The 12,404-nt window shown below is 41.1% G+C and overlaps 1 long non-coding RNA gene across 2 annotated transcripts; it reads left to right on the top strand.

The window, feature by feature from the left end:
• The first annotated feature begins 365 nt into the window (after positions 1-365).
• LOC122475222 lies at positions 366-9,720 on the top strand. 2 transcript variants are annotated; one of them, XR_006295120.1, is made up of 5 exons: positions 366-1,554; positions 2,130-2,224; positions 6,468-6,528; positions 7,517-7,625; positions 8,891-9,720. It is a non-coding gene; the product is annotated as an uncharacterized LOC122475222 (long non-coding RNA). The 2 variants fall into 2 exon arrangements; XR_006295119.1 differs by having other exon boundaries at positions 6,468-7,625.
• The last annotated feature ends 2,684 nt before the right edge of the window (positions 9,721-12,404 follow it).

Raw genomic sequence — 12,404 nt, 5'->3', positions numbered from 1 at the left:
GGGGCAGAGACAGAGGGAGACACAGAATCGGAAACAGGCTCCAGGCTCTGAGCCATCAGCCCAGAGCCCGACGCGGGGCTCGAACTCCCGGACCGCGAGATCGTGACCTGGCTGAAGTCGGACGCTTAACCGACTGCGCCACCCAGGCGCCCCGAACACCCTACTTTTAAAATAGCGTTGTGGTTGGGGCACCTGGGTGGCTCGTCCGTTAAATGTCTGACTTCAACTCAGGTCATGGTCTCGCGGTCTGTGAGTTTGAGCCCTGTACCGGGCAATGCGCTGACAGCTTAGAGCCTGGATCCTGCTTCAGATTCTGTGTTTCCCTCTCTCTCTGCCCCTCCCCCACTCGTGCTCTGTTTCTCTCATTCTCAAAAATAAATAATAAAACATTAAAAATTTCTTAAAAATTAAAATAAAAACAATAGCACTGTGGCTATTTGTGATAGAGAGCATAAGAAATATCAATGCGATGAGTTAAGGGTCAATTTCTTTTCTTCCCCAGGGTTGCAGAAAACAGAAACCAACTCCAGCTAGCTCCCATGAAAGGAATTTATTGATAGGACACCCGGGTCCTGACATCTAAGAGTTAAAATAACCAGTCTTTGGATGAGCCAGAGCCAGGCAACTCCAGGGCCCTCAGAAAAGGACAATTATGGACTTCTCTAGAACACTGACATCCATATTTCTCATTTTTAGTGACCTGTAGTGTCAGATGAATGAGCTCTGGCCAGGAAGGTAGGGTCCATGATTGCTAGAGGACCCTTGTCTGTATCAGAGGCAATTCCCAAGGCAAGGGAATATTAGGAGCTAGTAAATTTTTAAGGCTTTAATGAGGTGTAATTGTCATATAATAAACTATACCTATCTAGAATGTACAAATGGATGTATTTTCATATATACACAAAATTATATACAATTATATTTATGTTATATATTATATCTATTTATCAGGAAAACTATAACTGTGATGAAAATAATGAATATATCCATCATCCTTGAGAGTTTCTTTGTGCTCCTCTGTATTCCCCCTCTCCTACCTCTCTGTGCTCCTCTACCTGTTCCCAGCCAATCACTGATCTGCTTCTGTCGCTATAGATTAATTTGCTTTTTCCAGAATTGTGTATAAATGGGATCATATAATATGTGCTCCTTCTTGTCTGGTTTTTTCACTTGGTATAATTATTTTGAGATTCATCTATGTTGTAGCTTGCATCAGTGCTTCATTCTTTTTCAAGGCATGTAATATTCCATTGTATGGATATACCACAGTTTGTTTATCCATTCACTTCTTCATGGGCATTTATGTTGCTTCTGATTTGGAGCTCTTACCAATAAACTTGCTATGAAAATTCAGGCACAAGTCTTTGCTTAGGTATGTGTTTTCACTTTTCTTGGGTAAAAACCTAGGACTAGAATGGCTGGGTCATATTCTAAGTGTATATTTAATTTTTTCAGAACCTGCCAAGCAGTTTTCCAAAGTGGTTGTTGCATGTGTTACATTCCCACCAGCAATGTAGGAGAGTTCCAGCAGTTCCATATCCTCACCTCCACTTGGTATGTATCCAGAACTTATTTTTAGAAAACTCTCAAAACTTAATACTAAGAAGAACAATAACCCAATTTTTAAAAATGAGTAAAAGATTTCAATAGATAATTTGCTAAGGAAGATATACAGTGGCAAACAAACACATGAAAAGATATTTAACATCATCAGTCATTAGAGAAATGAAAATTAAAAGCACAATGGCAAGCTTATTCAAATAGCTAACATTCAAAGGAAGCTAATAATTTTACATTATTCTGCTGCCCATTTTATAGATGAGAAAACTGAGGCTCCAGGAATTAAGTGACTTGACCAAGCTATCCAGTGATAGAATTTGAATTTGAACCTGGGTCTGCTAACCCCTGCTTAATCTTGATGCTATGCCAGCAGTAGTCCTTTGAAGTAGGCTTCACAAGCAAGATTGAAAACAGGGGAACTCACTTATTACTCAGGAGTACAATTTCCATTTTCTCTCCTGATGAGACAGGCTACCACTACTCATAGTGAACTTTATGGAACTTCAAGTTTTGGTGTCTGTTTTGCCTAAAGGATAGATTTTGTTTTTCTAACATCCAGCTTCATCTAGGTGCCTCTGAGGGAAGTACTCAAAGTATGGGCATGCCCACCAAAGCTTCTTTGGTCCAACGAAGACAGAGGTCTGTTTAACCATGATCATTACGAGTATGAGTTTTGTTTTGTTTTGTTTTGTTTTGTTTTGTTTTGTTTTGTTTTGGAGGGGGGTGAATTCAGACAGATCTTAGTTTGAACCATAGATCTACTGTTTCTTAACTATGTGATCCCAAACAAGTTACTAAATACTTCGAATTTGATTTCTTTGTCTGTAGAATGGGAATGATACTGACCTTACAGTGTTTTAAGGGTTAGAGGAGCCCATGTGTATACAGAATTTGCCACAGTGTCCTGCACTTAACAGATGCCCAAAACACTATTACCATGTCACAAATAATAATATATAACCCCACCAAGAATAGGTGTGTTAAGCTTCTCACTCACTACAAAACCTACCTAAACCACAAGCTCATCACTAGCTTACGTCTCACATTTCTCTGTAGACTTGCTCCTTTCTTTAGGAAATGCTAATCCACCATTAGAGAGGATGGTATTTAATTCTATAGGAATCACTAAGTCTTAAGAAATAGTTATTCTTTAATTGTAAATGTATCCTTCAGTTAGAAATATTCTTTGAAGGGAGTATCTGTGATTGCCGTTGGGCCACATCAGCGGAGTACGTGCATGGATGCTCTAGAGTTCAATGATCAGATATGCAGGAATCGCGTGGTGTAAAGAAATCAAAGTAAATGTAATAAAGAGCTCTGCAGAGCACCGTTACTCACGCTCAGGTTGCTTGGCTTACAAACCTTATCAGGCACTCACACTCTGTACACTTCCTTCATCCTTTACCCTCTCTGACGCCACCAGCTCTTTTTCCAGGCCCCTGGAGGTGCTGCTTTAGCTACCAATGATCTGTTTTCCTCTGTGCTGTTATTTTGTTTCTGAAATGCAATCAGTGTTTTCAGTCTGTACTTGGGGACTACAGGGAGCTTCCTCCCTTGGATGTAGAATTATGAGGGGAGACAAGCCAGTTTCTCTGGTGGACACCTCCAGCCTCTTTCTCTCAGGTAGTCCAGTAACGAGCTGGCCCTGCAGAGAGAGCCAGAGATTGTACTGGTTGGCATCAATGCACGTAATGTGAACTTCGCAGAAGATGGCCTCTGAGTGTACAGGGTTTTTCACACTGGCAAGGCTCTTGTGGTATGGGGTGGCAGAGCACTGGGGAGGTCTTTATCCTAGAACACGATTTAAATGGTCTCCAGCTGTGCCAGTTTAAGGAGGACACACCTAGCTTAAATCTTGGGATGGCCGGAGACTAGGGGACTGCCTCCAACATGTTCCTTGAGCCCAAATGTTGATATTTTCATCATTGTGTGTCATTGTGGTGTTTGACCCTATCTCTTTTGCAACAGAAAAATACTTTATACTTTTTTTTTTTTAATAATTTGACTTAAAAACAAGCCTATAACACTTTAGAGTGGAGATGCTTAGATTCAACCCCAAGGCCTGGTAGATCCATTTATTCCTTTTTAAAAAAAAAATTGTGTAAAATACAGGCAACATCAAGTTTACATCTTTCCCATTTTTGAGTATGTGGTTCAGTGGTATTAGATACATTCATACTGTTGTGCAACCATCACCACCATCTGTCTCCAGAATTATTTTCATCTTGCAAACTGAAACTCTATACCCATTAAAGAATAGCTCCCCATTCCCTTTTATCCGCCCCTGACAGCCACTGTTCTTTCTGTCTCTGTGATTGTGCTTACTGTAGGTACCTCATGTCACTGGAGTCATACAGTATTTGTCTCTTTGTTCCATTCATTCTTAAGAATGATAGACTCAGAAGGTAGGAGATTTTCTAGAATGCTTGGCAAGGAAATCCATATAGAAAGTTGAGTAAATCATGCTATCTACCTTGATACCATTAAGCACTTGTGTATCTGGTTTTCTTCATTCCAATTCCATGTTCACAAAGCAATCCTCTGATCATGTTATGGTTTCTCACAGTAGATCCAATTAGTTGCCTCCTCTCCCAACATCCATTCCATCCCATTTACACTGTACAGCATTGTGTCACAGTTTGGGGCGTATTGACCTCCCTTAACTCCAGAGGTGAACCATAAACCAATTCTCAGGAACCCATACTCTTTTTTAAACATTTAATTAATTAATTGTTTAATTTACATCCAAGTTAGTTAGCATATGATTTCAGGAGTAGATTCCTTAATGCTCCTTACATATTTAGCCCATCCCTCCTCCCACAACCCCGCCAGTAAACGTCTGTTTGTTCTCTACATTTAAGAGTCTCTTATGTTTTGCCCCCCTCCCTGTTTTTGTATTATTTTTGCTTCCCTTTCTTTATGTTCATCTGTTTAGTATCTTAAATTCCTCATATGAGTGAAGTCATATGGTATTTGTCTTTCTCTGACTAATTTCACATAGCATAATACCCTCCAGTTCCATCCACGTAGTTGCAAATGGCAAGATTTCATTCTTTTTGATTGCTGAGTAATGCTCCATTGTATACATATACCACATATTCTTTATCCATTCATCTGTTGATGGACATTTGGGCTCTTTCCATACTTTGGCTATTGTCCATAGCACTGCTATCAACATTGGGGTGCATGTGTTCCTTCGAAACAACACACCAGTATCTCTTGGGTAAATACCTAGTAGTGTAATTGCTTGGTCATAGGGTAGTTCAATTTTTAATTTTTTGAGGAACCTCCACACTGTTTTCCGGACTGGCTGCACCAGTTTGCATTCCCACCAGCATGACAAAAGTGTTCCTCTTTCTGTGCATCCTCGCCAACATCTGTCGTTGCCTGGGTTGTTAATTTTAGCCATTCTGACAGGTGTAAGGTGGTATCTCATTGCAGTTTTGATTTGTATTTGCCTGATAATGAGTGATGTTGAACATTTTTTCATGTGTCGGTTGGCCATCTGGATGTCTTCTTTGGATAAGTGTCTATTCATGTCTTCTGCCCATTTCTTCACTGGATTACCATTTTTTGGGGTGTTGAGTTTGATAAGTTCTTTATGGATTTTAGATACTAACCCTTTATCTGGTATGTCATTTGGAAATATTTTCTACCATTCTGTCAATTGCCTTTCAGTTTTGCCAATTGTTTCCTTCACTGTGCAGAAGCTTTTTATTTTGATGAGGTCACAGTAGTTCATTTTTGCTTTTGTTTCTCTTGCCTCCAGGGACATGTTGAGTAAGCAGTTGCTGTGGCCGAGGTCAAAAAGGTTTTTGCCTGCTTTCTCCTCTAGGATTTTGATGGCTTCCTGTCTTACATTTAGGTCTTTCATCCATTTTGAGTTTATTTTTGTGTATGGTGTAAGAAAGTGGTCCAGCTTCATTTTTCTGCATGTTGCTGTCCAGTTTACCCAGCATCACTTGCTGAAGAGACTGTCTTTATTCCATTGGATATTCTTTCCTGCTTTGTCAAAGATTAGTTGGCCATACATTTGTGGGTCCATTTCTGGGTTCTCTATTGTGTTCCATTGATCTGAGTGTCTGTTCTTGGGCTAATACCGTACTGTCTTGATGATTACAGCTTTGTAATATGCCTTGAAGTCTGGGATTGTGATGTCTCCAGCTTTGGTTTTCTTTTTCAAGATTGCTTTGGCTGTTCTGGGTCTTTTCTGGTTCCATACAAATTTTAGGATTGTTTGTTCTAGCTCTGTGAACAATGCTATTTTAAATAACAATGTTATTTTAATAGGCCCATACTCTTTGTCACAGCCATTGACTTGGCTATGGACACTGACTTAGGCCTAAACCAATCCTCTGGCTATAGTAATTAATTAACGGACAGGTACCTACCTAAGTTGGCCCAATCAAAGTGAAGTTTAAGAACTTTGATAGTTAGACAGAAAGAAGCCATCCTTATTTTACTGAAGTTGAATTAAAAAAAATGTGCATACATTTTATTGCTGTAAGCAGCCACTTTGTAACCATGAGAAGAAGTAATCCTAGGAGGGTCTCAATATTATGGAAAATAGAGTGAATATATGGAAAGAAACTTAATCCTTGGTGACAGCCTTAAACTGCTGGATCAGGCCTTACCTGAAACACTCCCTACCACAGACCTTTTGAGCTCTTGAGTTAATAAATTCTGTTTTTGTTTAACCAAATTTGAGCTGGGTTTTACTTGTTTTTAGGTACACTTTAATAGATTATCCATAAAAATCTGTGTACAGGGTCAGAAAACAATGATTAGATGGACTTTATACATTCCCTTTGGTACTAATTTCTCATTGTGAAAAAATAAAGTGGTATTACAATTTGACACATTATTTTCTTTAGCTTGTTTAATGTGAGATATGGATTCTTCCCCAGGAGGCTGACAAATTTTAATTTCTGGCTTTGTCCTACAAGGGACCACAGTAATACTGTCAAGGTAAGGAATAGTATATTAAGGGGGTGTCTTGGGAGAAGACCTTAATGACCATATATGGTCTGCCTTGAAAGCTCTCCTTGAATTTGAGTTTCCATTTCATCCCTTTGAACTTCTGTAGCCACTGGAAATTCTTCTGAATATCTGTGATTGCTCTAAATTAGCGACCAATGCCAGCTGTGCTGTTGGCTACCTGGTCTCTCACACTTGGTTCCCCAATCCTGAGAGTCTCTTACCTTAGGTCCTGTTGCATTCTCTAGTTACCAAAGGGTAGCCAAGTCTGCTTTCTACAAAGCTGTGAGCCCTTTGCACGTGGCCACGATGGAAGTGATAACATCCAGCACAACGCCTAGTATATAGTGCTTTGACTCTGCATCTGAGGGCCCTTCCTCGTTCTGTCTTTGGCAGCCCTGAGAAGGTTAGAAGATACCAAGTTCAGTGAAGGCTCAAACTTTTTCCCCTCAAACTTGTTAGACACTCTTCCCAGTTATCCAGAGGTACTGGATGAGAATTTTTTTGTGTGGTAAAATTGTGTGTTCTCAGTGTTTCCCTCCATCCTACTCCCCTTAAAGAGATCTGTGTATCATTTCCTCTTTTGCTGGCCCTGGGTAAAAATATACTACACATAGAACAGGAGGGTTGTTTCCAAATGGTGTACTCATGAAACATTTCTTTCTAAAGGGACTCAAGATTAAAAAAAAAAAAAAAAGGTGGTACTGTAATTATACAGAAAATCTGAGTGTTTTTTGCTTTTAATTTTACTCTAGAAGTTAAGGGTTCTTTGAATGAAGGGAGAGTTGTGGATGAAATTCTGTTCAGCCTGCCTTTGGGAAATGTTCATGGACATACGCTCCATCAGTTGTAGCTAAATGCAGAGAGGCTTGTCCTGTCAGCATCAAGACAAGACATACTTGGAATTCCAGTCCATAAACATTTAAATGTGGTCACTCTAAACCTATTGTGGCCCTGACTTGTATTTTCTCATTTCTAGTGACGGGACCATTTTTTAACAGAGCATTCTGTGTGAACTGGTTGAATGGAGTGCCATGAAAGTCTTTAATAAATTATAGGTGGATTTATGGGTTCTGCTCCGGGCCAAGGTAGGTTGGCTGAGTTGAAGTGAATTGGGACATATTCATCCAGAAGGTCCAGTCGGGCCTTAGGGAAAAGAGATTCACGAATGGATGCGATGTTTTTCACCTCATAGGCTTCCTATTGTACATGGGCAACTGCTTCTAGGATTGAATAATCCCATCACATTAATGTGACACATTGTCTAGTTGGTTATTTAGAACAACTTCTTCAGAGTAACCCAAGTTACCTTTTGTACAATCATAGGAGTGAGCAAACTCTCAAAATCAGCCCCATGGTTAAAACAGCAAAGCATCAAAGCAATCCAACATGGATGGTCCTCGTTTACAGGCCTCACATCTTTAAGAACAGATACTTCACATCCTCTCTTGTGACTAGTGTTTCCCAGTGTGTATTATATTTTCTACCTCCTGTGCTCCCATTAGGAGGAAGAGATGACTATAGATGACGGGTCAGAGCTTTGCTGAGCTCGGCCACTTGGAGGGATGTCATTGGCTATGTCAGTCTATTTGATTTTCCATACATGTTTATAAGTAAACCTCCTGTGAACTGTGCTTGTGAGAAAAATGTGAAGATGAGAGGGAGCTAGGTTCTAAATTAGACAGCAGTGTTTCCCTAAAAGTGGGGCCAAAGTGGTAGCAGAAGCTGTGTGTTTGGACATACTTGCTGGAATAACTGGGATTTTTGAAGGAAAGTTCAGAAATCCTGAAGGTTATGTATGTTGAACATGCATATTGAAAAGGAGAAGGTGCCTGGGTGGCTCAGTTGGTTAAGCAGCTGTCTTTGGCTCACGTCATGATCTCATGGTTCATGAGTTCGAGTCCTACGTCAGGCCCTGTGCTGACAGCTCAGAGCCTGGAGCCTGCTTTGGACTCTGTGTCTCTGCCCTCTCTGCTCCTCCCCAGCTCGCACTCTGTCTCTGTCTCTCTCAAAAATAAATGTTTAAAAAAAATTAAAATAAAGAAAAGAAAAGGAGAGAGCTGTTCCATTTCCTGCCGAAAACAATCACATGGACTTAATTCCTACCTGAATAAAGGTGTGCATTGTGCCTCCCCTTTTCTTGACATGAGTTTCTCTTCATCTCTTTCGGATGGTTGATAATAAGAGGGGATGTCTGGTATCTGTCTTCACTGAACTTGTGTGGTCACTTTCTGCTGCTCAGGACAGCAATACAGCCAAGTGACACCGCTCGGCTAATGACTGATGTTTCTGAAGCAAAACAAGGGCAGTTTTATCTAAAAGAAAATTTTCTTCCCTTATTTTCCTCTTTCAGAAGATCCCTGGGAAGGCTAGAATTTATATGCTGTGTGTGCACTTTAAGAGCTCCTGGTGGATGGTGCAAAGGACAAGATAAAAATAAAGAAGGGAAGATAATGAGCAAACTCCTCTTTGTTGGCAAAAATCTTTGTTTTTCTGCCTCCAAAGTTTTCTGTAACGTTTCCATTGACCTAGAAGCTATTGTGCTTTCTGGTGAGTTTCTGTGAAGGCCCTACTCTATGTGGAGAAAGGCCAGCAAAAGAGCAATTCCTGATGCATGGGATGGAATTGTCTCTTCTATAGAATCAAGTTGTAAAACGAATCTGGACATTTGTCTGGGGGTGTCTTAACACTGGAAGCAGCTTTACGCAAGTAAGAAAGAAATGGAACTAGTGATCAAAGTGTATTGATATTTTTAGGATCTTGGTACATATTGCCAGTGTGAACCCAAGAGAGGTCACAGTAGTTAATACACACACTAGCTGGGTCGGAGCACTCAGCAACATTATTACTACCTTTTACATCTTTACTAATGTGGTAGACTGAAAAAGACGTTGAGCCTGATTCAACAGTCTGCTTACTGTATGGTTCTATTTATGTGATATCCTGGAGAAGGAAAAGCTATTGGGGGAAAAATCTTGGGTCAGGGTTTGGGTGTGAGAAGGAGTGACAGGAGAGAGATCGGAGGGAATTTCTTGGGGGTAATGGAAATGTTCCATATCTCGATTTTGCTGGTGCTTTCATGACTATATGTATTTGTCAAGACTCACTGAACTATACACTTGAAAAGGGTGAATTTTACTGTACATAAATTATACGTCAATAAACCTGACTTTTAAAAAATGACATTGCCTTGTGGTTTTAAGTCACAGCTCTTTGGCTTTGCAGTGAAATTGAACAGCTTTATATTTATTTGCCATTTATAGTCCTTCTTTGGAGAATTGTCTTTTCATCCCATTGCAGAATTGTCTGCAGGGTCTGAGACTTTTTCCTACTAATGGGGATAATCTTTTAATATTGCCTGTCAAACTTGCTATTTTTTTTTCCTGAATTTCTTTTACTTTTATTTGTGACTATTTTATTTGATCTAGCCTAATTTATTGACTTTTACTCTAGTGGTTGCTTTACTTTTCTAGCAGAACTTGCTGATAGAAACTCTTGAAACACTGAAATGTTTCAGTACATGCTACTTCAGTTTCCCTTGGGAATTCACCAGGTATGGTGTGGGGAGTCTTTTCAAAATAAAAGAAGAAAACAGGGGCGCCTGGATGTCTCATTCTGTTAAGCGACAGACTCCTGATTTTGGCTCAGGCCATGACCTCGTGGTTCTTGAGATCTAGCCCTGAATCTCTGTGAGTGACATCTGCACCGAGTATGGAGGCTGCCTAAGAGTTTTTTTCTCTCTCTCTCTACTCGTGCTCTGTCTCTTAAAAAACAAAACAAAAACAAACAACAAAACCTCCAAGAAAACCAGAAGAAAGAAATGAAAAGAAGAAAACAACTCCTCCACGCATCACTGTAATAGTTGCCCTCCTTCAAAGTCATTCACTGGGCTCATCCTGTCCTCCTGGCTCCACTGGGCTGAGCCCTGAGCCACAGCCGTGGCCTCCCAGCCTCATGCTCTCCCCACGGCGTCAGCAACAGGAGCTTGGACACAGGGCGCTGCAAAGCGATTTATACTGACAGAAATCGACCAAAGCCTCAATCAGTTGAAAACCTCATTTAACATTTCCCTCTGCTCTCTGGTTTTTGGAAGTTCTGCTTTGTCCTGATTTGCTCCGTAATGGGATTGAGGGAAAAAAATATTACCTCACTTTTACATTTCGGTAACTACTGAATGCTCACTGTGTGCCTGGAGCTCTGCTGGGTGGGTGCTAGACACACAATGGTGGGTGAGATAGACGAAGTTTCTGTCCTCATAGAAGTTACAAGCTGATTACGCCATCACCAATGGATGAGTACCAAATTGTGACAAAATAGTTGGAAATTAGGGGCACCTACGTGGCTCAGTTGGTTGAGCCTCCGACTCTCGGTTTCGGCTCAGGTCGTGATCTCACAGTTCTTGGGTTCGAGCTTCTCATCAGGCTCTATGCTGACAGCGAGGAACCTGCTTGGGATTCTCTCTCTCCCTCTTTCTCTCTGCCCCTCCCCCTCTCGTGCACAAGCACGTGCTCTCACTCTCTCTCTATCTAAATAAATAAGTAAACTTAAGACAAACCAGAAATTATGATAGGTGCTGTAATAGGTACAAAGATGTCCCCCTGTCACAAGTGGGTGTGTAGAAAGTGGCAGGGCTCCCTGTCTTCTCCGGTCTGAAAAGATTATTTGGCCCCAGGCTTACTGTATTTTAACATGTAGGAAGACTTCAGCAGAAGAAAACTGTCTGCAAAGCCAGTGCCCTGTGGAATTATAAACAAATGTGACAAGCTGAGTGAGCTTGGTCAAGGCCAAATTTCTTCATCGTGGATAATCTAGATGATGTTACCTGTCCTGGGGACTGCTGTGAGAATTAGCAAAAATAAATGTAAAAGAGGCAGAAGGGATATGGCTGGAGGCTCTGGAGGCAGACAGCCAGGGTTCAAATCCTGGTTCCTCCATCTAATAGCTACTGCTGTCTCAGCTTCGTTTTCTCACCTCTCTGTGCCTCAGTTTCCTCATGAAGAGAATGGGGGTAGTAATCATGTCTCCTCATAGGGCTGATCTGAGAATTAAATGGGAGAGAAAATATATGGCTTGTACAGCAGTTCTTGCTGTATGGAAAGCATCTAATCAGAGCCAGCTTCCACCATTACCATCCTATCATCATCGCCACCTTCGTCACCAGGCTCAGGTCCCAACACGAGAATGAACAAATCCCCTCATGTACTGTAACTGTGTAGTTAGGTTGCTCTGGAACCGCCATGCCCTGGGACTGTGAGGAATAGACATACAGAATAAAGAGAATTGTGAGGAGCACAGTGGATATAGACTCTGTGTGAAAAGAGTCAGGGATCTTATCTCACTTCCAACCCCAATCTCCTTTTCCCTGCTTTACTGGGGAAATGACCTTGAAGGAGGAACAAGTGCACTCTGATAGATAGAACGGCTTTGGCCACAGCCCAACCCCACCACCCAGGCAGAGAGGAGAGCTCTCTGATGTCTCTTGAATGATTTAGCTTTATTGGCTCTTGTGTCTCTCTCCAAATTGCCTTCAGGATGAATGTCGTGGCCAGAACCCATAGAGGACACCAGCTTCCCAAGCAGCTCACAAGATGCGGATACTCTCTCCGTTTATGAAACAGGCTTCAAATTGGCCATCAGTGGAGGCTGTATTTTGCACCTCGTGAAGAGGAAATGATACTGCATTAGAAGTTCTGCACTGTGGCTTAGGCAGTGCATTAGAGGTGGGCTACAGGCCGGGTGGTTTCCTACTGGGCATAATACCCAACTTATTTTCATTTACATTACTTTCTCTACATCACTGACTGCACAAGGCATGAAACTGTTAAATGCACACAATTCCCAATTGCTTGACACAAATAGAAATGTTT

This window comes from Prionailurus bengalensis, chromosome D4 (assembly GCF_016509475.1).
Source record: "Prionailurus bengalensis isolate Pbe53 chromosome D4, Fcat_Pben_1.1_paternal_pri, whole genome shotgun sequence".
NCBI classification, from domain to species: domain Eukaryota; kingdom Metazoa; phylum Chordata; class Mammalia; order Carnivora; family Felidae; genus Prionailurus; species Prionailurus bengalensis.
This window is presented reverse-complemented; position numbering and strand designations above follow the sequence as displayed.